Raw genomic sequence first — 26,776 nt, 5'->3', positions numbered from 1 at the left:
GGTACTCATTAAAAATGTGCTGAACTGGGGACTTCTAAGCCCACAATCCTCAGCGCACAGAGGCGATTCAACAAAGATTGCTGGCAGCTGAAGGGGCAGGGCTGCCACTTCTGACGCGCTTTAAATCGCCTTCTTTCATCCTGTAGCACACGAGCCGCAACTGCAATTCAGGGGTCTGAAGCCCCTGTTTTGGTCGATCCTCTGCAAGACCTGTTCTAATCTCTTCTGGTGGCTTTTGGAACACCCACCAATTTCCACTGGTTGTTATCTGTGGCATTCAGAATGCTGGCCTGTTATTGGTGTTTGCCCGTGTTGGTCCCTCCTCTGTGTGTGTGTTTGTTTTGGTTGGCTAAGGCTCCTTTACACCACCAGATGGCATTTCCTCTCCTCTGATCAGGCTCCATTTTCTCCCTTCAGCTCCACACTACAGAAAGATCTGGAACAGTCAGGGCATTGTTTGCATCCCTTTCCAGCACTGTAACCACACTCCCTACTGTCTGCTTCACTCCCCTCTCTCCACCCTCCCCGACACAGCAGCTTCAGAGAACTCTCCAATAGTACCTAACAGAAGACACTGAAGCATTTGAAGTTACCTTAAGTTTCCAATTAAAAAAGGAAATACTAGTGGCCCACTTGCCCTTTCTTCCAACATCAGTCCTATAATACCAACGTGCCCTAGCAACAGCAACTCTGGCGGGCTCGAACAATCGGTGGTATGAGCAGTGCTTTAAATGGGCAAGTACTCACCAGTACTGAGTACCGGAACTTTTATATTTTCTGACAAGGAGAGTACCAACACGCATAACGGCCCGATTTTGATGCGGTTGGTGCTGCGCTCCTGGGCAGCTCTTTCTGCACGTCCTGCAATGGGTTAAAGCACCTTTTTAACGGAGGTGAAGGCTGGGCTCAGTTAGTTTAAAAGCACCAGGACAGCAAGCAGCTTATCTTCAGTAAATCACAAAGAGTTGTGTGTGCCTCACTGGAAGTTATGTGAGGAGGAGCACCCCTCAGGTTGTCTTTCAGAGGTGGTCCAAAGGTGTCCATAAAACCTAATGGGCGCAAGTGTGGGACACATTGTTCAGGGCAATACTGCCTGCTAGCATGCCCATTGTTTTGAACACACGCAAATCTTCGCCCATAAAGAATTTAAATGAAAGGGATTTGCATGAAAGAAAATCCCTGCTCTCTGGACCTAAATCAATACATACATACTTTTGAAAAACTGCAGCACTAGTATTGATTCATCAGTGTGCCATTTATTGATAAACATTTGTTATATAACCATGGAAAAGCGCATACTATAAGGAAGCGCGCCATTAGGGCACAGAGCCCCAGGATCCTGGCCACGCCCTTGTGGCTCCTGGCCGAGAGATGGGTCGACAGTAACAGCAAGAAGTACTTCCAGGGCGAGACGTAACCTCACTTCTTGCCGGGCCGGCAATGGGGGGGAGGAGATCGTGGGGGCCTATTTAGGACACCTTGCCCAGGCCTCTGTCCTCTCTTCGTTACAGTGGACTCCTACGAATCTCAACGTCAGCAGAGGAGTTAGGCGGCGGGAGAGGCGAGAAGTTAGAGTCAGGCCGGAGAGGAAGGCAGGGAATTCAGATCAATGTTGGAGTTCTTCTCTTTCTCTCCCCTTTCTGGATCTCGCCTTGCAGGGCAATATTCATCGGGACCCTGGGCGCACCGCTGCGGGAAACTGTTGGGGGGCGTCCCACAGCCTGAGGACCAGGAGCCGCAGGGGCTTGAGTGATACTTGCCCAGCTCTGGTGAAGTGCTCGGTGGAGGCTCCATGCTGGGGCGGGTTCGCCCAGTTTGTCGTCGTTATCCGGTGAGTGCGATAGTTCTGGCCCTTTGACTTCATAGCGCTCCATGGTGTGAGTCAGGGTTAGGGTTGGGCCTAATAGGCGTGGGGGGACTGCAATGCATCAGACATTGGTTGAGGGCGGAGAGCCCCCCTCACTTTTTTGTAGGGCAGAGAGATGGATGAATTGCGTCGGGGCTCCTGATCGGGGCATTTTCGTGCTCTAACCAGCGCATGCTGGTGTCCAATTACTTGGTTAATAGTTGCTAGTCCTATTTGGCTCTCATAGGCAAATGTCAAGCAGAGGGGTTGCCCACCAGTGTATGGCTGGGCCTTTGTGCGGTAAGCACCCCACGCTCGGCATTCACAGAGCTGGAATTTTCCACTTGTTCAGCCTAGTTTGGGGAATCTGGCCCTCCTCTTTGTAGATTGAGGCAATGGCCCGGTGGGGTCTTGGGGGTATTATGTGGCGGTCTGGGTTTTCGCCCTGGGAAGTTATACACTAATTTGCCCGTTTTGGCGATCTCACGGGGGTGGGCGCAGTGAACGGCACTTTAATCTGAAGGGGACATTGGGGTACGAATCTCACTTTATCTGTACCCGGAGCAGTCCCGAGCTGGTGCAGCTATTGTGGCTCGTGTTGACTAAGCTGGGGGATGGGTGTGATTCTGGTGGCACAGCATTCAATTAATTTCTTTGTTTCCTCTGGCCAGGAGGAGAGTCGGGAGACAGCCAGCTCAATGTGGTCTGGGACACCAAATGACTGGCGCAGTTGCTCGGAGGTCCCCTGGGGGAGATGGTGTGCAGTCTGTTGATGGAATGGGGGCATCTGGGCCAAGCACCCTCATCCAGACGTTAGGTAAATCATCCCAGCTACACCCAAGGGTGCATGGCAGATGCAGCGGGGATCAGATGATGTTCTGGCATTATTAGCTGATATTGGAGGGTCTTTTGCAGTTACACTCGGTACAGGGGCAGTCTATCTACCTCAGGGAGTTGAAGGGTCTGCCGCTCTTCATTTGCGGGGTCAAAGGTTGGCTTGCTAGTGAGCTTGTCGGGATCGCTAGCTGAGGCATCACTGCTTTGTGCCCATTCCGTTGAGCTGGGGGCTGCCTACGTCTCTGATGCCCTGCCGGTTCTAGAGGTAGCGCCACCGGGTTAAAGGAGAGGTACAGGTAACAGGTTCTCAGAGCAACCTAATGGCGGGGTGCTTGCATCAGTAGCTTCGTGTTTATCCCAATTGGTGGTAACGATGGCTGACATCCGAAACTAGTAGCTTACCGGTTCCTTTGGTCCTGACGCACAATTTTTTAGGGGACGTTCAAGATTTGTGTAGGCAGGGAGAGTCATCAGCAAAGGTACAAAGGGCGGAGGATTTGGCCTTAGGTTGGAGTGGTCATCCGCGAAGCTGAGGAGCCAGATTCAAGTTTCTTTTTGGCAGGAATGCTCCACATTTAGCAATTTTGGGCAAACCACTTAATTCCGCATTGTGTGTGTCCTTCTATAACACAATTGGTGCTCATGCGAAGTACTCTGATACCCCCATTGCTAATTGTTTTTTTGGTTTAATATTTTGACGGTGTTGCTAGTGAAGAAATCGGAATTGTCACACCAATGATATTGTGGAGGACCCCTTGATTGGGTTCGAGTTTCGGCAGAGATGCTCAACATTTTGTTATTTGGGGCAAAGCACTTAATTTCGCCTGGTATGTGTCCTTCTGTAACACAAGTGGCTTATGTAAAGTGCTTTGATTCCCCCGTTGCTAATCGTTTTGTGATTTTGTAATATTTTGGACAATGTTGCTAGTGCTAAATTCATCTGAGAACTTTGAGTGCAATAGGTTGCACTGATACGCGCTTCGAGGGGGTTGTGTTGCACTTAGTCCTCTGTGAGGTTTGCGTCACCAGCATCATGACGGCATCCATAACACGAGTGGGAGGAAAGTACAATAGGGACACATAGTATTGCAGTGGGAGATGAGTGGGCCTAAGTAGTAAGTGCTTCAAGAACTTTGTGTGGGGGAGAAGCTGTCACAACCACGTATTCTCGGGATCAGGCGCTGCTATATGGGGTCCACCTCCAGACTGCCCTATGCTCAGAATTCAAATTACACTGAGCATAAAGTAATCAGGTGAGGGAAAATAAGAAACCAGGAAGGGGCTGGGACAGGACGGGAGGCTGTAATGAGAAACAACAAAGAAACACAAGCATTAATAACACATCAATGCTAGCTACTCTCATGTATTCTCGCTTGGACACCACCTACCACGGGTGCTAGCTACAATCTCTCCATCTCCCTCTTGGTAGGTAGTGAATAAACCTCAGTCCACAATGGCACCCTAATCTGAAATACAATGAAGAAGGTCGGCATTCAAGAAGGTACTCAATCGGCCCAAACACTACTCCACCGTTCACTACTTTCACATACACACCTTCCAGCCTTCCTGGGTGATACCAACAGAAATTCCCCAAAAGTGTATAGTCTTCAATCCAAAAATAAGAATGATAGTGCACTAATAAAAAGCAATCCGATTCTCCTCTGGTTAGTTCCCAAAAAATGAGTTCTAGTAAAACACAGTCTTGATATCACAAAGTTCCAATGTCATTAATCCAAACGTTGATAGTTCAAATGGTTTAGCCCAAAATCCAAAGTACCAAAACGGCGTCTTTACTGACGCTTGCAAGCTCCCAGTTCGTATTATAGTCAAAACTCACGGAATCCGGTAGCAGCCGATGGTGTTCAATTCCATACGCTTCAAGGACTCCGCTAACACCAGCCGGTGCTAGAACAGCGCTCAACAGCCGTTGAACGCTACAAAGAGAAGCCGCCGCTTCCCACACCTTCGTTCTCTCAGCCGAGAAAACACCAGCGAACTTGAAGCGCTGCTCGATCTCACAGCCGCTTCACTTCTCGCCAGCACGCCGGAAATGCAACTTCCAAAACTCCACAATCCTGCAGAGGCATACGACAGCCGCCGAACGCTTGCCTTTCCTCGAATGAGAACTCCGCCTTGGCAGAACGCCACCAATGCGGGATACACAGTTCCAACTCCAATTACTGGTCAAAATCACGTACACGGCCCACCAGCAATCAGGTACCTTTATGGAGGCTTGACTCCTCCCCCTTGCTAAGCTTTCTGGGATATGTAGTTCTCTCAAATGTACCATCCTACTGAAATGTCAATCTTCCGGAATCGCAACCATGACAGTATATCCCTCCTTACCAGCGCCGGTTGGCCCCGGGCTTTCTCGGATGACTAGCAAAGAAGCGGCGGATGGCCCCCGGAGCATGTACCCCTGAGCTAGGTTCCCATGAATCATCCTCTGCAGCATACCCCTTCCAAGACACTAGAAACCACAACCTCCTCTGTCTGAAACGGGAATCCAAAATCTTACGCACTTCATACTCCAGATTCCCATCACGCATTACTGGAGGAACGGCCTTCCGGCGTGCAGCAAGGGCTGGTTTCAGCAAGCTACAATGGAAGACCGGATGAATCCGTAATGAGGCTGGAAGCTTTAGTTTGTAGGCAACCGGATTCACCCGTCTCACCACCGTGTATGGCCCAATGTAGCGGGGATGGAACACGCTCCGGAATCTGAAACGGATGTTTTTAGTTGAGAGCCACACTCTATCCCCCACTTTATACTCGGGCCCTTCCTTCCGATGCCTGTCTTCCCATTGCTTATACGAAGCCTTTGCCTTATCCAATGAGGATTGCACTTTCCGATGAATACTTAAAAGGGCCTTCACTTGGCCCGCCACCGTTGGATGGTTGGCCACATCACAGGGTATGTTCGCCGGTAGTATGTTAGCATTGAACCCAGAGTTAGCCCCGAAAGGAGTTTCCCCTGTAGAACAATGCCAAGCATTGTTATAAGACAGTTCCGCTAACCACAATAGAGAAACCCAGGAATCTGCCGCCTCATCTGCATAGCAGCGTAGATACTTTTTTAGTGTTTGGTTCAGTCTCTCAGTCTGACCATCAGACTGGGGATGAAAACTGGTCGATAGAGCCGCCGAGATGTTCAAGGCTTTACACCAGGTACGCCAGAACCTGGCCACAAACTGCGGACCCCTGTCTGAGATAATGACTTGTGGAACCCCATGAAGCCGAACTACCTGCGTTAGTAGCAGCTGTGCTGTTTGAGACGCTGAGGGAAGATTCCTGCAGGGAATAAAATGTCCCATCTTGGTGAAACTATCCACCACCACCAATATGGCGTCGTTTCCTTTATCCATGGGCAAACCCACCACAAAGTCCAAGCTAATCACCTGCCATGGCCTCAATGGCGTTGGCAACGGCATGAGTAACCCTGCTGGCTTCGATGGAACGTTCTTGGCTCTCGCACAGGTCTCACACTGATTCACCCACTGTCTTACATCCCGAACCAATCCTTCCCACCAGAAATGTCTTTGCACTTCATGTACAGTCTTTTGATGACCCTGATGACCTGCCATGAGTGCGTTATGGCACCAGTTAAATGCCATCAAACGAAGCTCATGGTTCGGAAGAAACAACCTGTTCTGCACCATTGGTAATCCGTGTTTAAGATACCGATGACCTGCCCCTGCCGCCCACTCTTCCCATTGCTGCGGAGTACGCTGCTTGGCTACCACCTCCAGGAAATGTTCCACTTGAATTGAACACAACACCACTTCAGGCGATTAGAATAGGTTTTGAGAGCTGTTCTCTTATCACAGTCCGTATTCAAACATCGGGATAGAGAATCCGCCTTTCTATTCTCCACCCCTGGACGAAAGGTGATCGTGAACTCGTACTCGGCAAAAAACAGCATCCAGCGCATTTGCCTTTGAGACAAGTGCCGGGCCGTTTTCAAGTACACCAGGTTGCGGTGATCGGAATACACTGTCACCGGATGGTTACCCCCCCACAGATAATGCCTCCACTCTTGAAAGGCCTTCTTCACTGCCAACAGTTCTTTCTCGGCAATGGTATAATTTACTTCAGCTGGATTATGTTTTTTCGAGAGAAATGCCACCGGGTGTAACAATCCGGTTGTTTGATCTCGCTGGGACAGAACTGCCCCAATGGCCACATCAGAGGCATCGGCTTCAACTATGAACGGCACTTCCATCTGGGGATGCATAAGAACTGGGGCTGAACTGAATGCCTGTTTCAGAAGTTCAAAGGCCTCACCGGCTTCTTGGGTCCACATAAAGGTTACTCCCTTCTGTAGCAGGCGAGTGATAGGAGACACCAACTGTGAAAAATGCGATATAAATCTCCTGTAGTAATTGGAGAACCCCAGGAAGCACTGGATGTCACGTACATTCAAAGGAACCGGCCACTCCAAAACCGCTCTCACCTTCCTATCAGCCATTCTGAACCCCCGAGGGTTAAGTATCACCCCCAGAAATTCCACCTCTTCCACCCCAAACTCGCATTTACACAATTTACAGAACAGATTATGCTCCTGCAGTTTTTGAAGAATCAGCATCACGTGACTGGCATGTTGGTCAGCGGTCACCGAATAAATCAACAAATCATCGATATAGATGATCACAAACCTGTCCAGGTACTCCTTCATGATGTCATTAATGAAGAACTGGAATGCCGCCGGGGCATTACAGAGCCCGAATGGCATTACCAGATATTCATATAGACCGAAACAGGTCTTAAAGGCCGTCTTCCACTCATCCCCAGCCCTGATCCTGACCAGATGATAAGCCCCTCTCAAGTCCAGGCGTGTATAAATCCTCGCCTCTCGGACCTGGTCTAAAAGGACGGCGATGAGTGGAAGTGGATACCTGTTTCGTACAGTCACCCTGTTCAGCTGTCTATAATCAATGCAAGCCCTCAACTCTTTATTGGCCTTTGAGATGAAAAAAAGCGGCGAGGCAGCAGGGGAGCGGGAAGGACGAATGAAGCCAAGGGCGCTAAAGTGCTCGATGTATTTCCTCAGATGCTCTGTTTCCGACACTGAAAGCGCATACACCCTACACGAAGGCACCACCGCCCCTTCCACCAAATCAATTTGGCAATCGTAATCCCTGTGCGGGGGTAATGTCTCCGCCTTCGCTTCACTAAAGACATCCCTGAACTGATGGTATGTAGAAGGCAGTTCCACATCTTTTTCTACCGCTGTGGCGATGGAAAACCCCTGGGCCAAGGAAGAGACATGGGAAGCAGAGGACTTCATACAACCCCCCTCACATTCCTCTGACTCGAATGCAACCGTTCTAGCTCTCCAGTCAATGGATGGGTTGTGTTGCCACAACCAAGGCATTCCAAGAATCACCTCATATTGAGGAGCCTCGATTATGTTCAACACAATTCTTTCACAATGTTCTCTCAACCCCCCTGGCATAACCAGTTTCACATTCTCAGTATGAGCGGTAACCGGGCCAGACTTCAACTGCGTGCCATCCACCGCCAACACTACTTCAGGTTTATCAATTGGTACCTTCACCAACCCCAATCTATCCACCAACCCTTGATCTATGAAGTTGCCCGTAGCTCCTGAATCAATCATAGACACCACCGGATGACTCTCGTTGATGGTGTTTAAGAACATGGACAACAAAATGTGAGACTCTGACTTTTTACACGTGGGCACTTCTAATGATGGTATTTTCCACTCAGGTGCTAGCTTCCTGTCCAGGGACAAAGCCTCAAGGTTGGGATTTCTGACATCACAATCTACCGTCTTGGTTACTGCTAACTGCTTAAGTGAAGGGGAATAGTTGGTCTTTTTTGGTCTCATGGTACAGTCCCTAACGTAATGCCCCTTTTTGCCACAATACATACAGAGGCCCATAGTTCTCCTACTCTCTCTTTCCACTTTCGTTAAAGGTGGCCGAATCGCCCCCAACTCCATAGGTTCTGGTCCTGTATCTTTTACAATAGACCTACCCCCCAACTGTGAGCCATATTCGGTTCGATCCCCCTTCCTACGTTCACCACCTCTATCAGACATACGATGGTCTAGTCTCAAGGTGAGATTTATCAGATCTATACAGGTTTTAGGTTGGGGGTCTATTTGTGCTAACACATCTTTGATGTCCTCGTTTAAGCCCTGATAGTATAGCGCCATCCGTTTAGCCTCAGGCCAAGATGTTTCAACTACCAATCGATTAAAGGCCGTCATATAGGTTATTAGCTCCGTTCTCCCCTGACGTAACCCCAACAATTCTTTATCCGCGCTCAACGTGGTGGCCCGTCTATCAAAGACCCTCTCGAATTCCGCTCGGAATTCTTCCCAGTTGGACAACAGAGCATCATCAGATCTCACCAATGGCACAGCCCAATTGGTAGCATCCCCTGTAAGGTAAGATATAGCAAAAGCAACTCGGGAAATGTGATTCGGAAAAGAGGCTGGCCTACACGAAAAATGTAAGGCCACCTGGGTCAGAAAGGTCTGGATGTTAGCAGGATACCTCTCCGGACTGGCTAATGGTATAGGGGGAGACACTGTCACCTGTATTGGTGAACCACCAGTTGTGGCATCGAATGGGTTACGCGTCTGCCTGTCAAACCGCTCTTTCAAGGCTGCTGTTTCAGCCCTAGATGTTTCAAGTTCATGCTGAACTACACCCAACGCGTGCAATACATCGTCCAGGGTGGCCATCCCAACAGCACCCCCTGACCGGGAGAATAACTATACTTGGGTACGTGATTCTGTCACGACCACGTATTCTCGGGATCAGGCGCTGCTATATGGGGTCCACCTCCAGACTGCCCTATGCTCAGAATTCAAATTACACTGAGCATAAAGTAATCAGGTGAGGGAAAATAAGAAACCAGGAAGGGGCTGGAACAGGACGGGAGGCTGTAATGAGAAACAACAAAGAAACACAAGCATTAATAACACATCAATGCTAGCTACTCTCATGTATTCTCGCTTGGACACCACCTACCACGGGTGCTAGCTACAATCTCTCCATCTCCCTCTTGGTAGGTAGTGAATAAACCTCAATCCACAATGGCACCCTAATCTGAAATACAATGAAGAAGGTCAGCATTCAAGAAGGTACTCAATCGGCCCAAACACTACTCCACCGTTCACTACTTTCACATACACACCTTCCAGCCTTCCTGGGTGATACCAACAGAAATTCCCCAAAAGTGTATAGTCTTCAATCCAAAAATAAGAATGATAGTGCACTAATAAAAAGCAATCCGATTCTCCTCTGGTTAGTTCCCAAAAAATGAGTTCTAGTAAAACACAGTCTTGATATCACAAAGTTCCAATGTCATTAATCCAAACGTTGATAGTTCAAATGGTTTAGCCCAAAATCCAAAGTACCAAAACGGCGTCTTTACTGACGCTTGCAAGCTCCCAGTTCGTATTATACTCAAAACTCACGGAATCCGGTAACAGCCGATGGTGTTCAATTCCATCCGCTTCAAGGACTCCGCTAACACCAGCCGGTGCTAGAACAGCGCTCAACAGCCGTTGAACGCTACAAAGAGAAGCCGCCGCTTCCCACACCTTCGTTCTCTCAGCCGAGAAAACACCAGCGAACTTGAAGCGCTGCTCGATCTCACAGCCGCTTCACTTCTCGCCAGCACGCAGGAAATGCAACTTCCAAAACTCCACAATCCTGCAGAGGCATACGACAGCCGCCGAACGCTTGCCTTTCCTCGAATGAGAACTCCGCCTTGGCAGAACGCCACCAATGCGGGATACACAGTTCCAACTCCAATTACTGGTCAAAATCACGTACACGGCCCACCAGCAATCAGGTACCTTTATGGAGGCTTGACTCCTCCCCCTTGCTAAGCTTTCTGGGATATGTAGTTCTCTCAAATGTACCATCCTACTGAAATGTCAATCTTCCGGAATTGCAACCATGACAGAAGCGGGTAGACAGTGATGACTAATGGGGTAAACATACTGATGCACGGCCCTGGGAGAGGTGAATGTGAGGTGATGTCCTAGATTTACACTCCAAGGGTTCTTACAATACAGACATTAAGGGCGGCCTGAAATCATGCTTCCTGACTGCACTGAGAAATTGCGCATGCTGTGAAACAACCTTTTCCTCTGGTCACAAATTGTGTAGTAGACGGAACGAGATCTAGCCTCAAGTGTACTTGGCTCTTGGAGTAATATTTGTATCTGCTTGGAGGAATCGTTGATTGAAAGAGCGTAATGGGTTCAGTATGGTCATTTTGGATGTGCACTATGTCATCAGTGGAGCATTGTGGGAAGCAGAGGTAGCTTCTTCCTTAATGCTCTCTGCCCATTACCCCATCCCTGGGTCCACGGGCCCTCTGCTGCATTACTCCCTCCAGTGTAGCGCGCTCCTGGGCTAGGGTAGGGTACCTTCCACATGCATGCATGCTGACATAGAAAGCGCCCAGTTCCTCTCTTGCATGAGTTTCAGTGGCACCCTTAATACAGGGTCGTCCATGCATTACAGTGTTTTCAGCGTACCGGCAGTTAACTTACTTTCGTAAAATGGTGCTTTCTTGGCAGCATGTTCATGTTATACGATTTTGTAATTTCACCTTCTGAATATCAGTCGGCTGTGTACCCTTTCTGCGGATAACTAGTGGTAGGTAGTGTCCTCCTTTGCCACCCCTCTAAGCCTCATTTAATTCTTTTCCATTAGCCCCATCTCTTCTGTTTCGCATATTTTCCGTGCCTACCCTAGTTTTACCAGGATCAGATCTTTCATAGATTCATTGCTTGATTTAATCTCCATTGCCAGGCTGGGAATCCTCCCTCTAGTTTAACGGTGCACTAGCCCGTCCATCATATTGTTTTAGTCTCTTTTTCAGCCAATGAGATAGATTTGCAACAGCTAGCCAGTGCCAGGGAACAAATCGATGTTACACGCTGGTAGACGGTGTCCACCCATTATGTTTAAAGGGTAGACGCTGTCCCCCCTGCCATAAGTTGGCGCCACAGAAATGGGCTGGACGTACTTGTCATGGTGTAATTTTCGGACACTTGGACACTTTCAACTGCACCTGCAAATTTTTCTGCTTTTGGTTCTGAGCAGCAATGTCAGCCAGGCATTCCAGCTGCGCCCATAACAAAAGTTGTAGTGAAGGGGCCATCAGGCCTACTTTCAAGCAGTGGCTCAACTGGCTAGGTTCCCAACATCTCTTTGGTGTGTTGGAGTCCTGCCTTATCACAGTTGGTTGGGGCTTGCTCTGCAAACGCACACAGAGGTCATGACAAGAGTGCCAAGGGCTTACAGAGCCTTTGCATGTCCGCGGGGGATGGTAGACCCCCCTTTTTTCACTGAAGGGCCAGTTAGGGCAGCTTGCAATTGTTGAGATCACAAAGCAGGCTAGTGTCTTACGCGAGAGCCCATTGGATGGTTATCGGTTTCTTCACCAACTTAAGGGCATGCCGAATGAGGGCAATTTCTTCTTGGTGAGTAAGACCTTAGCGGAGGACAGGTTGGCTAACCTCCTCTTAGTGGGCAGTTCTCCGACGAAATTACCTTATTTTCTCCAGCATGTTCTGTTGCATTTTAGGGTTCCTTCAGGGTGATCAAATTTGTAGGGGCATCGCAACTTGGCACACGAAAGAGGTCTGCAGTTCCTGGACACTTGGATATATGCAGACATGCTCACTCCCAGGGGGAAGTTCAAACCTGACCCTACTGGAAAGGGGAAGGTAGTGGAGCTCTGAACGGCATAAAGGGATAGAATAGGCCTGTTGATGCTCATTGGGGACGTACATGTCCATCCGTCCTCAGGTTCAAACTCATGCATGGTTTGAACATAGCATATTTTGGACTACTTATCACAGCTGGTGGATTAATCTAGTCGGTTACTCACCACAGATTTGGGGCTGTGACATGCGCAAGCGGGCCGGATATTTCGCCGGATGAGATTTAAGTAGTATACCTCCCAAGTTTGTGTGGGTGCTGGTTCACTTGTTCGTGCGATGGTCCACTTATCGTTTGCAGCAGCTGCATAAGCTAACGCTGGTAGGCTTTGAGAAGTGTCTCCCTTTCATTTGATTGATGTCAGGCCTTCAGACCGCACACATTCGCCAGCTAGTGAAAGATTCCCTCTGCCATGGGGGACTGCAGATCCCAGAGTTGGTTATCCTACTTTAAGGAGGTAATGATATGTTTGGGCTGGGACACAGGGCCACGGGGGAAGCTCTGTTGTCCGGATTCGCCCTGTTGGGTATGATGTTTCCAAGATAGCATGGCCTCAATGCGTTAGTGGGGGCCAGGATTACGGTCAAGTGCCTTTTAATATTTCGGTCAAGTGCCTTGAATGCTGGGGCAGGGCCCGGCTTGGGAATACACCCACAAATTACGCATGGGGATCGTATTTTCCACTACAATGATGTGCAGATGTCTGCCTTGGATTCAGACATATGGATTCATGACATTTTGAGCCTGACATGACTATGGGCCTGTGGATCAATAGAATTTGGTGGGCAGAATTTGTCTTGTGGTGGGGAGGGCGGAGGACCGGTTGGCCCTAGTCGCCCTTGTGGCGATAAGGAGGCCATATAAATTGCCTTACATTGTTAAGTGGTGTCCTCCTGCATACTCCCTAGGCCAGCACTGAGGGGGACAGACTGTAAGCTCACCCCAGAGAGAATAGAGACACCGGCTTGGGCATGGGGCTGCGGACCCTGGTTATACCCTACGAGCCCCCTTGGGTAGCCTGGTGGTGGAGGGATGGATCCCTACGATGGCGGACAAGGACCAGATGGCAGGGGCTCACCTCTCAAGGACGCAGGTGGATTGCACCTTGCGTGGTTCTCAATTGGGGGTTCGAGCCAGAAGGCCCCTTAGTGCTGGAGCGATAGAAAACATTCTTTGTATAAAAATTAAGTTCTGTCATTTCTGCTGACGGATTATGATGTTATGATCAGCATAAATGTAAATATAATTTAGTAATCGAATTTGATAAATCTATATCGTATGGAATTTGAATCTTATTGGTTATATATTGTTATGTTTATGTGTGATGGTTTGTAATAAACATGGCTCTTTTTACCCACAGCTCTGGTCTTCAAGTCTTGATTTGAGGATTCTGATGGGGGCGGCGCCAAGAACATCTGGAGGGTCCGGGTCCCATAAACCTTGGTGATTTGAAGCAGGCAAATCACCTCTTAAGAATCTCTGCTCCAATGAAACACACATGTGGCAATCTACGAAAAGGTTTCATTCTGTAAATATGTACATTGCACAAAATATGACCCCGACTTTGTGCTGCACCTGTTAAAGTGTTTGATGGCCTCCAATGTAGGGCACTGAGCGTAAAAGAGAATGTGTGAGAGCCAGTAAGTAAAAGCAATACGTGTGAGTCTGTAAGCGTGGGTGTGACTGTGAGAATGAAAAGTAGTACTGTGTGTTTGTGTGAAACTAAATGTGATTCCGAGAGCATGAAATGGGTGTTTAAGTGTGTGAGGGGCCAAGTATGTGTGAAAGGGGCCAAATGTATTTAGACTTTTTTCAGTGTGTGGGTAATGTGTATTAACAGTCCAGCACTAACTTTTCCAGTGATAATTTTGTGATGTTCTACAATTATTTTCTGAAATTTTGTGTATTTCTTTCAGAAAATGTCAGATATGTGAACAAATGATGCAGCAGGTTTACCTTTCATAAGACAAATGTAGTGGTGGGGGAGCCAACAAATGTACAGGGACAGCCGGGCCAAGGGTCTGGCTGGGCTCTAAATGACCTTCTATGATTCGAGCCCTTGAAATATTTCCATTGTAAATCCTCCAACAAACATCCCTTAAAATAGGATAAAGTATCTTCAAAATAAAAAAAAGCATATTTCTTTAACACGATGCAGCTTTGACATTAATAAGTCAAATTATACAATATTGAGGTATAATGATGAAAATGGGAGATTTGTAAAACAAAATATTTGCCTAAGATCATAGAGTTTGGTTAAGTGGAGAAGCCGGAATAAATCCCAGATTTTCTTGTTTCATTTTGTACATATCAGCTTCTAAACGGGTATCAATTTATCTCTCCTTTTAACAACAAATGTTAAAGTTTTGTTTTTACCTTTGTGCATAAGGGTACAGCGAGTGCAGCAGGCAGAAGCCACATGAAATTTCAGCTCATTTTGGGCTTGAAGTTCCAAGAGAACCATGAGTTGATCCAGAGCCCATCATCTGGCTTAAGCCTTGCTCGACCTGTAAGTGGCTCTCACAGCTCTAGGCAAATGTACTTTAAAAATGGCTACTCATAAGGCTAACTCTAGCTTTAGGTCAAGGGTTGGCAGCAGAAAGTGGGCGCTGTCGCAAAGATCAAAGTAGGGACTTAATTATTTTTTTTCCTCTGCCCCAAAGAATTTGACAACAAGACAAATGTGATAATACCTTTATTCTGCCTTGCCTAACTCAGCACAACATGCTGCATTTCGAAATATTACCTGGTACAGAGATCTTTGCATATCCAGTAAATTCCCGGGTACAATGGCACATTAATAACTCTGGTGGTTAATTCACTTGCTGGAAATACCTGTGTGCATTCTTCTAAGCAAAGGTTTGACTGAACATAAAATTGCATAGAGGTTCACTGTGCCTGTTGTAACGCACAGCACGAAACATGAGGATCACAGATTTGTTTTTTATATAGAGAGCTCTGTTGGTTACTGTTTTTGCTGCAGAGATCATTGTGCTATCTGCTGGTCACAAGTTAAAACATTTGTCATATAGTTTAGCGAATCATGATCCTGCATTAAGGATATGAAAGCAAACTACAAGGCAAACGTTAGGAAACTTGCTGTTTTTTTTCCTCAATATTTTATTATTATAAGGTTGCTAAATGTAGGTTACTTTGGTTAATATTAAGGACTTATTGGTAATTACTATATAACTGGTTAGGCATTCTTACAATGCATGCATATTTTTTGCATACAAAGCAAAGGTAAAAAAAACACTGCTCGGTCCCTTGCGTCGCCCCAAACTCCACCCTCAGTCCACTGCTTATTTTTGGTGAGTAACTGCACTTATTTCTATCCATTTAAAGCACTGCTTATGAGAAACTAATCTGAGGACGAACAATTGACTCCTCGCTCGGACAGGCTACTGTCCCAGCAGCAGTGGCGTAACTAGGCACTTGGCCATCTGTAGCTGTCCCGGACGTTGCCTCCCTGCGTTCACACTGAAAGGGGGGATGCTTGCGAGAGTTCCTGCATTTGCCGCCCCCGTCAAACTCATGAGGGGCGAGGGGAGCCACCGCCTCTCCCAAAACTCGTGCCCCCCAGGGTAGACCGCCCCCCCCCCCTTGCTACACCACCGCCCGACTGCCTTCAAAACTAGCTTTGTTATTTGCGCGGCTCTGGTGCTTTAAGGACAATGGGTATTCAAATAGAAATAAAAAGTGTAAAGGGACTCAAGAGAGTGGAGCAGCTAGTTGTTACATGTTAGGCTCTTGCAATTAGGATTAGAAAAACATGTTTTTTGTAGGATAGGTACGTGTGAAATAAAAGTTGAATGCAAACGTCAAAGAAATCGGGAAATGGTGAGACACACAAACGTCTGAACCCATTATGAAAACAATTACGAGGGCAACACCCATTTCCTGTTTCACTTCCGAGCACTGGTGTCCGCGTCGTTAATCGTAGCTACGCGTATTGAGTGAGCTCACCACACCTGAAATGCCACAACACAGGGTGATTGGCTTCGAAGAGCTAGTTGGGGTCGGAGGTGGCTATGCAAATTCAGCATCTGAATTCCCAGAGAAGGATCCAGTCGAACGAGCTTCCAAAAAAACAAGAAAATGCAAAAAGACAGATTTATATGTAAATGGTTGTCGTACACGTTGTACTTGTTGTGGGGCAAAAGGTTATGCTTTCAGTATGTTTTCCCTTTCCTTTATGTAGCGTCACTCCGCGTCACCATAGAAAGTTCAGAATGTATTTAGTTGACGTCACTGTGATCTGTGTGACAGATGACAGCTGACTCCCGTGGTGACAGCCAGTTATATCCGCTCCCAGCGGGCCCTTGTAACTTTAAATAATCTGAATGTTGACAACACTTATTCTCTTGTGGTGTTGTCACGCTACAATTGGCGACGAGGACTGGTGAAACAAGGGCCTGCAGATGTAAATTGGTGGATCAGCAAGATTTAGTGACGAAGCTTGTGATCGGACCGAGGAGCAATAAAGTTAAACTGCGTGAGTACACTGCAAAAATATGGTGAGCGCAGGTTGAGTGAAGAATTGAACGAAGAAACAACTTAACGCGAATGATATCGGCAGCGCGTAATATATGTAATAAGACTTTAATACGCTAAACAAGCCGTATGGAAGGAATGTGCAGGTCGTCTGAAAAATTGAATTGAAAAAGAAAAAGACAGCTTTTAAAACCACCGCTGTACCTGTGAGATCAATCGTGAAAACTTCAGTTATCGGCGCGCTTCATTGTCAGTGCAACAGCTGAGGCGTCAGTCAGTTACCTCAGCTGTGCCGCGTGAAGCATGCCGGGAGCATAAGCTGATTGGTCTAGGACAACGCACGTCATCGTGCGTGTACAGCGTGCGGCCATCTTGGAAATTGACGAACTAAGTTCAGACGAGTGCAAAGAAGTCGGCACTCGCAATTAAAACATTGCGTTTGAAAAGTAAAAAAAGCTGCAAGCAAAAGAAACATTGCGTTTAGGAAGGCAAGGGGGCTGCAAGTAAAACAGACAAAACTCAAGTAAGCACGACTAGAAGTGAAGCTATTAAGCAGTAAACACTGAGGCCATCCTAATATTAAGTTTGCAGTGAGGAGAAAAGTTAACTAAACATATTGTGATTAACATGGCTGAATGCAATAACATATGTGCACCTCCTCGGTTCCTGGATGAACCTGGTAAGCCCACAATGAAATGGAAAAAGTGGGTGAGGGCTTTTGAAAATTACATCGTTTCAAAAGATGGGAAAGCCTTTGATGCAGAAAGGAAATGTTCTTTGTTGTTTGGACTGTTGGGAAAAGCGGGTCAGGACATTTTTGACAGCCTGCCCGAATATGAGAGTCCACCTGGAACATTTGTGCCATTAAATGAGTATCAGGAGGCACTGAAAAGGTTAGAAAGGCAGTTCGATGAGGAAAACAATATTATGGTTGCTAGACATAAATTTGCCCAAAGGAAACAACAGGAAGGGGAGACTGTTGAAGACTACGTTGCGTGTCTAAGGGTTCTGGCAGTAGAATGTGAATATGAGGAGATGACAGATGTGTACATAAGGGACCAAATTGTTTTTTATTGCTACACAAAGAAAGTGCAGGAAAGGCTCTTAGCATGCAAAAGACCGACCTTGCAGGAAGTCGTAGACATTGCAAGGGGTATAGAAAGGTCTCTAATTTCCACTAAAGAGTTATCTTCAACGGGAAATAACACTAATGTATTTTATTTACAGGAAAAGAAGAAGGTTGATGGTAAGGCGTATGACAAGAGTATGAGTGAAAGGAAGGTGGGAGGTAAGCAGTTGAACACTTAGCTGATTTTAAAAAATGTCCTGAAATAGGCAAAAAATGCATTAAGTGTAAAAGGTATGGTCACTATTCCACCTTGTGTAAAACCAAAAGAATGAATAACAGCATGGGTATAAGCACTGTAGGCAGTTTTGATGAAGAAATGTGCGCTAATATAGTTTTGTATGTAGAAATGGAGGAAGGGAGGATAAAAGGTCCTGTCAGTGATGTGAAAATCGGTGAGGTTGAACTAAAATTTACTGCTGATTCAGGTGCGCCCATAACGACCATATCTGACACTCTTTTTGAAGAAAAATGGAAAGGTGTACAACTGACAGAATCTGATATAAACCCGAAAGCATTTGGGGAGAAGGAAATAAATATGCTGGGGTATTTCATTGACACTGTAAGTTTCAAGGGAAGAGTAATTGAAACAAAAATTTATGTTGCAGAGAAAGGAAGGATACTAGTAGGATGGAGAGATCTGGCCCAACTAGGGGTGGTACTGGTACCTGGGGCAAAGGACCCAGTGATTTTGAGAGAGGAATGGATGAACAGCATATGCATAGAAAAAAGTGAAGAAGATTTAGAAACCGTTTTTGGAAAACATAAAGAAGTGTTTAAAAATGAAATTGGTTGTGTGAAGGGGTTCAACCATGACATCAAACTAAAGGAGGGCGCTATACCAAGTAAGCACAAAGTTAGATCAATACCATTATCCATAAGGAATGAGTTGAGGGAAGTACTCGAAAAATTAAAGGAAGAAGGTGTGATTGAAGAAGCAGAAGAATCTGAATGGGTTTCTGCTATTGTAGTATCAAAGAAGAAAAGGCAGGGGATATTAGGTTGTGTGTAGACCTGAGGTCGCTTAATAAAAACATTATTGTAAACTGCCATCCCCTGCCAAAAATCCAAGACATTCTTCAGTCGACATCTGGTTCAAAATATTTTTCACTGATCGACTTAAGAGCTGCGTACCATCAGGTATGTCTGTCAGAAAGGTCTAAGAAATTGACAACTTTCATCACGCCGTTTGGAGCGTTCAGGTATGTGCGGCTTCCCTTTGGCCTGGCATCATCTTCAGGGGTTTTTCAGAAACTCATGGATGTTTCGTTTGGGAAAATGAAAGGGGTGGAAGCCTTTCAAGACGACATTCTTTTACATTCAAAAACTGAACAAGAGCACATAAAGTTGATTGGAAGGGTTTTAGATGTTTTGGAAAAGAAAGGTATGACAGTCTCAAAGGATAAGTGTAAATTCATGACAAAGGAGATTGAGTACCTAGGGCATGTCCTAACAGCCGAAGGTATCTTGCCTAAAGATGATTTAGTACGCGCAATAAGGGAGGCCCCGGAACCTAGAAACAAGGAAACCCTCAAGTCGTTCCTTGGTCTCAGTGAATATTATGCAAAGTTCATACAGAGATATGCGGAAAAGGTGGAACCTCTCAGGAGACTGTTGAAAAAGAATGTAGCATATGAGTGGAAAGATGAACAAATTAAAGCATTCAGGTTAGTCAAGGAGGAAATAGCGAATGCACCTAAGCCAGGCAACTGAGTGTGAATTTGAGGTAGTGGAGGTGAGAGCCCACAGGAAGTCAGTTTCACAGAGGCTTGAAAGTCAGGACTATACTGTGGATGAGCAGCCGAGCCGTTATAACACTGAATATGTTTTTCCTCGTGCTAGGCCCCCCCCGGGACAGAGGTCACATAGGCCAGCTCAGGTCGTGTGGGAAAAGGAAGGCCAGTGGGTGTGGATGTCAAACGACAAGTCTCAAGTTGGCGATAAGGAGAATGTTTTTCACGGCTTATATCCAGAGACGGGCTCACCCCTTTCTCCTCATTTTTCGTCAGGTGATAGGACTCAAGAGACTATTTTGGTAGCTGCCACGCATGACAAACGTATGGTGGGGAAGCCTCGGCCAGCTGCACAGTTTGCGGGTGCCAACAGTACAACTGTGAGTGACGGGTCACGTGCGGATTCCCTCCAAGCGGGCAGACCGGTGGAGCGGCGGTCGGCCAGAGACTGGTTTCAATTTGATGGTGGTGTAGGTGACGGCGAATGCCCTAGCACTAGTACTAAGCGGTCTGGTGGTGGGGAGGCACATTTTAAGGTTGCTGATGACAGCAATCATTTGGAAGAAAGTGAATTATTTAACGTACAATTTGTGAGTGGTGGGTTAGGTGCAGGGAGGGAAGCGGGTGGGTCGGGAAGGGGGGCAACTTTTTGTGCTCCCTCATTGCAAAAGTCGAGCGGACATGACGAATGCTGGGAAGACGACACGTCAGAAGCAGCTGAACGTCATGCAAGAGTTCAGAGACAGAGCAGAGCAAATTCCTAGAGGTAAGCGGCAATGGTGGTCTGTTTGGGATGCAACTTGTCCCGCTTTAGACAGAGGGCTGGGGGGAGAAGTACGGGACCAGGACAAACAGGTAAGGTCAAAGGCTAGCAAGAAGCGTCATTTGCAAGATACCTTTGAAAGCGTCCCCATTGCAGAAGCGGGAGGGAGTGATGAGGTTGTACGACAGGACAAACAGCAGTTACTTCAAAAGGCGACAGGTAATGAGGTAAACACAAGGAAGTGCCTGCCATATATGGGTTTGGCGATGCCATTAGGGACACATTTATCATTAAAAACGAAACTAAAAATTTGGGATCACGAGGCCAAGGAGGGATCAAAGGAAGAGGAGTGGGAGTTAGCGAGGCGTCCTAGGGTTCCCCGCAATATTGAGAATTGGGCTTCGGCATTTCTCATCTTTGCCAGTATATACACTGAGAAATACCCAGAGAGAGCGGTTTCCCTTTTTAAATATATGGATGTAGTAAGGAAAGCACAGATGCACTTTGGGGGCTATTCATGGCTTAACTATTAATTAATTAATTAATTGTGGGTTTGTAATGCACTAGAATCGACTCCTGAAGGAATATCTCTGCGCAGTAGACCGCTGGGGAACCCGTCCTCGCTTTCCCTGTGAGATGGTCCCTACTGGGTATCTCCAAGGTGAAACCAGGCCTCCCCGGCGTATGTGGGGGGCCGTTGTGGAGATGAGGCAAGCTAATGCCCAGAGTTTCCGAGTGTGATCCCTGGTTAGAGTAGGCACCGAGGTGAGAATTATCGAGTCCGCTGACCCTGGTCCACAACCCTGCCGCGTCGGGAATTGAACCCTGGTCCCAGGCTGTCCTCTGCTCCCGGGTCTGCCACCTCTAACCAGTGAGCCACACCACTCCACTATGTTAGGAAATTCTTTCGCTAACCTTAGATTTTCCGCCCAGCGTTGTACCCTAGGACCTTGATAGCAAATCTGAAAAACTTCAAGAAATCCCCAATACAACTTGTTCGATGCATGCCAGTCCGGGTAAATTTCTAACCATGGAATCATAGCTTGTAACTTAATTGGCGTATCCGCCTTTTTGAACAACTGGGAATGGGGTCCCCCTTCAAAATGGCGTTGTGCATCATTGGAGAAAACCCTGCAGCATACGGGTCGCATTCATTCAGGATAGGAGCAGCCACAGAAGCAGCAAGGTTAGGCTTGGGATGGGAGGCTATCAAAAAAATAGGGAGATGGAAATCAGGTTGCTGCGCACGTAATGTTGGGGTTTGCTGTGTTTTTTCTTGTTTGCTAATTGTTTTCTCTATATAGGTGATATTCGTGGGGTTACAGGAAAGAAACAAATCTGGATTGTCGGACATTCGTTCGTCAAATGGGCGGCCATCTTTGCTGCGCTGCAAATTTATTGAAGGATCCTTTGCATTCCCAGCGATGGACACGAGTTACAGTGGCGCGGGAGAGGTGGTATGCGATGGGAGGAACTATTCCCTACTTTGGCCAAGATGAGTTATGATAGAGGTTTGTCAGCGGTGTCAGCAATACATCTTGGCAAAAATGACTTGGTGCCCCTATCTGGATTAACATTAATAAAACGTATGCAGCTAGATTTAGCAGTTTTAAAAGACAATTGGTTAGGCACTCGTATTGTGTGTACTGAATTCATCTACGGACGACACTGGAGGAATGCTAGGGACCATTCTGCGATGGACAAGGCTCGAAGGAAACTGAACAGGGCTATGAAGGTTTTTTGTGCAGGAATGGATATAAAGTACATTTGCCATGATCACATTGGTAGCAAAGAAGGCCACCTGTTTAGGGAGGATGGGGTGCACTTGACAGATCTGGGTTTAGCATATTATTTGCTTGACCTGCGAGATTTTTTAGCGAAGGAACTGCAAGTCAATTTGTGGTGCACAGGAATGACGTAAAATTGTTGAAACATGACAAGGGCGGGGTCCAAGAAAACTCTTCGGTTTTCCTGGGTGGCAGTGGTTTTGGGGGGTAAGTCTGGAGCGGGCTTGCCCACCCCGGATTTAAAGAAAAAGAAAGGTGAAAAGAATAAAGGTAAACAACGAAGGGTAATGAAACACAAGGTTTTGAAAGATTGTGATAACATAATATTGGATGGTTTTGGTCTGAAAATGCTAATATTTTATACCCAAGAAAATAGTAATGGTTTTGGCATATTTTACTAAATTGTGGATCTTATAAAGTATTTTCCTGAATTCTAGAGTTACCTGATCTAAAATAAAGGTGGCCTTTTCTGCTATTCAAGAAACATGTGTCTGAGTCTGGTCATTTTGAGCGATTACAGCCTGCCATGTAGGCAAGGCAGCAGCAATGCGACTCTAATTTGTTTTACAATAAACAACAGCAGCGTTATGACTTTCTTCCGAAATATAACAAAAGCGCCCAATTTTGGCTGCGGCACATCAAATGATGCAGCGCATTAGGAAATAACACTTCTCAGAGATGTGTGTTTTGCAGCAAAGCTCCCTTGCTGTGCTTTCATTGTGCACCGCACAGGTGTGTTCAGTTATTTCAGATTTAAAATGGTGCCGTTTCTTGGAGTATCGTATGGTTGCCTGGATACCACGAGATACTAAAAGGAAATGGGCAGCAACCTAAGTTTACTGGTAATACAAGGACAGATGGCTGCACTGTTGCTCCAGATACCCTGGGGTGGGGGTTTGTGAAGCGGTTGACGGGTGATTGTGGGTGAGACAGGAGTGGTAACTTCCTTTCCTGGTGAGCTTCCTTCTCTTTCCCAGTTTTGCTTATTTAAAAGCAAATAATACACACAACACAAAAAACAAGTATTTAGACATTACTATGTACACGCACAATGTCTATGTTTAAAAGATGGTTACTCAGTTTCTGAGCAAAACTATTACACATGGGAGGAGCGAAGGGGTTGACGGAGGAGTGTGGGTGGGTGGGACAGGAGTGGTAACTTCCTTTCCTGGTGAGCTTCCTTCTCTTTCTCAGTTTTGCTTATTTAAAAGCAAATAATACACACAATACAAACTGGTATTCAGACACTACTATGTACATGCACAATGTCTATGTTAAAAAGATGGTTACTCAGTTTCTGAGACAAAAAGACTACACATATGTGTGTTGCATTTTATTTGGGAAGTTTTCGAAATTAAATGAAAAGCACCAAAATGAGTTCCAAAGTGACCTCGTGTTCAGGAGCAGTTTTTTCCAGCCCTTACATTTTACCCTAATGCACATTGCATGCTTGGACTTGAAGGCTCATGCATATTTTCAGGCTGGTTGTTTTCACTTGCATTTCTGTTCTAAAGAAAGATAAGGAGGGCAGACATACATTATTACGTTGTTAAAGTTCTTTGCTCCACAAAGTCGTGGTTTTCTTACAGAAATCAGAATCTTTCAATTTAAAGAAAGTTTGTGATTTTTTTAAGAACATACTAACTTAAATAGGTTTTCAGATGATAGACAATGTTTAGCAGAAAAATTCTCCCTTCAAAGTTTTTGGGGTAAAAGGCTTTTGCAAAAACTTTTTTTGCATCAAACTTATTATACAAGTGAAGTTGGGATTTTTCACAATATGTACAAGGTGCAAAGATTTCCAAATGCGCATAACTCTGAAGACAAAGGTTTGAAACTCACACACCAATCATCAACAACATTTTTTGTGACCTTGGTACAATGGTCGAAGTGGGCAGGATCTAAGGGGCACAACGTGCCCTAATGTTTTTAATGTAAGAAAACAGTTCCCCTACTTTTTGCGAAAAAGAGAACCTTTCCAGGACTGTTAATTCCGAGAGTTGAAATGCTTCAGTTGAAGTTTAAGGCAGGAAGTCTCATGTGCTGTGAAATCGAGTGAGGGGCAGACAGGTAAACAAACCTTGTTGCCACGACACCTGTACACAAGTGGTTAATCTGAAAATGTAAAGGGTGCTTGGAAGGCAGTATTGACTTTAATTGATGGAGGCACTTCCTAATAACACATATTTATTCTTTTTGAGTGGTATTGAAAGGGAGTTGCTGAGCTGCAGGGTTGGATTGGTAAGGCGGGCACTCGGGAAAGGGCTGAAGGGCCGGTAGCCGAGTTCCAGCTGTGGGCTGCTTTTTTGGGCAGCCTGGGGGCTGTCTGTGCTGTTAGGATGCCGCCAGTGGCCCAGTGGGTGCCTGAGTGGCGTTTCTGGAGGCAGATGGGTGTAGGTATCACTCCCTTTCTCTCACTGGGCCAGCCTATCCCGGAAGAGGAAAGTGTCATTATTAGCATACCGCGGGGAGAGGAAACCCAGAGAGGAAAAAACAAGAGAAAAAAGACTCCATAAAACAAAGTCCCGGGTGAAGAAACAGTGCCAGAAACCGAAAATCCTGCTGGGACCGTGGTCTCTATGGCAATAGCAAGTCCAGAGGAGTGAAAAGAATCAGAAGGAGGAACCCACTGAAAAGAGATCCACCACTTTCCCAGAGGGACGTGGCTCTCTCAGGTACGTGGGCGCCTACGGGTCTTCCTGGGGAGAGCAGAGTATAAAAGCAGAATGTTCTAAAGTTGGAAGGGGGGTAGAGACATAGAGAATCCCTCTTCCCAAGATTCAGTTCCTGTTGTTGTCGGTGGTGAAGGAGTATTTTGGTGATGTTTTCTATTCCCCACTCCCCTTCCCTTGAAATAAAACAGAGAAAAGAAAAAAAAGCTCAAAACACTTACCTGAGCCTTTTCTTGTCCGAGGGATGCCGGTGGCCAGGAAGAGTTTGAGAAGGGATTAACCAGAAGACCCTAGAAGAGATAACCAAGAACAATTAATGCAAACTATAAACAGTTTTCCTTTCAAATAAATAAACAAAAATAAAGGAACAGAAGACATGTACAGTTGGGTCATTTCCTTAAAGTGCCACAAGGAGCATTCACTAAAAGAGCAATCCTTTGTTAAATAGGAAGTGTAGGGAAGCAAGATGCTCTCTGGCAAGAGAGATCAAATAAAAAAACCTAAGTATGATTGTTGACGCCAGGAAGGAGTATAAGCATATCTAGTTGAGGGCCAAGAAAAAGTGGAATGCCAACAGATGAAGAAAGATATCAGAGGCTTGCTTGACCAGAGAGCAAACCCACTTCTGGAAGTTGATTGCCAGCGGTGGTAAAAATACAGGGTTATATCCAGTAAATCATGTTCCAGGTATGGAATGGGCTTTGCATTTTTCAGACTCTCACTATGAGTAGGGCATTGATACCAGTGATGGTTCTTCGTTTTGTAAAAGCCTTCTAAATTTTAATATCCCAGCCTTTACAGAGGATGACGTTCTCAATTCTTTAGACTTTTGTGAGAGGGAGAGCTCCTGGCCCAGATGGTTTGCCCATTGACATGTTAATACACAATACCTTAGGCAGCTTACACAGTAGCCTAAGCTAATGCTATTACAATGGGATTCCTCATCCCAGAATCATAGTAGGGAGCTGAAGTGACCCCGGTATAAGAAGGGGATACGTCCCTACCAGCTAATTACAGACCCATCAGCCTTATAGATTGTATAAAAACGTCTTCTGTTGCATGATATCAGTAAAAAATTAAAGCATTGATATCCAAAAGGGATATTTTAAAACCACTCCAGGTGGGATTTAGAGCTAAAAGATCTACAGTAGACCCGGTCCTCCGTTTTTTAAAAATATACTGGAAGACCATTTTGATCGACAGAGGCAACTTGTTTGTTGCCTTTGACGATTCCAAATCTGTGTTTGACCTGGTTCCAAGGGTAAGGCGGTGGCAGTTGTTGCAGGAGATGGGTATGCCTCCTGAAACCTTAGCTTTACTCATCAGGATCCATGAGAACATTTTGCTATGGCTAAATAAGGGTCGCAGGGCCAACTGACAGATAGGATAGGGTGTGTATTGGCTCTACCCTCTTTTCTTTATACTTGAACGTGATGATAGATTGTCTTTCTGAGTGTTCAGCTGATGTTTTACCTATAGCAAATATCAAGACCTCCATATTGTTGTTTGTGGATGACACTCTATTAATCAAACTCTCATCTAATATGTCCTGATCCAAGTACACTGAAAAGGCTTGCTTAAATTACAGACAGATTACTGGAGCTATTTTAAAATAACATTGTGAATCCCTAACCAAACCAGTAAAACCAGTCCTCCAGGTATGTGAGGTCAAGGATATCGGTGCTGCTCTATATGGCGCAGAATTGTGGGTTCTGGAGAGGTCTCTGCCCTGGAATGGTTAGAAAATGCTTATTTTTAGAAGCTCTAGTTTCCCTTCCATCCAGTACTCACTTGTACCC

At 46.1% G+C, this 26,776-nt stretch overlaps 1 pseudogene; it reads right to left on the bottom strand.

The window, feature by feature from the left end:
* Nucleotides 1–23,732: 23,732 nt before the first annotated feature.
* The window catches only part of LOC147683656 (uncharacterized), a 38,709-nt pseudogene continuing 35,665 nt past the window's right edge, over nucleotides 23,733–26,776 (bottom strand).

This window comes from Lissotriton vulgaris, chromosome 11, assembly GCF_964263255.1.
Source record: "Lissotriton vulgaris chromosome 11, aLisVul1.2, whole genome shotgun sequence".
In the NCBI taxonomy this organism is placed as follows: domain Eukaryota; kingdom Metazoa; phylum Chordata; class Amphibia; order Caudata; family Salamandridae; genus Lissotriton; species Lissotriton vulgaris.
This window is presented reverse-complemented; position numbering and strand designations above follow the sequence as displayed.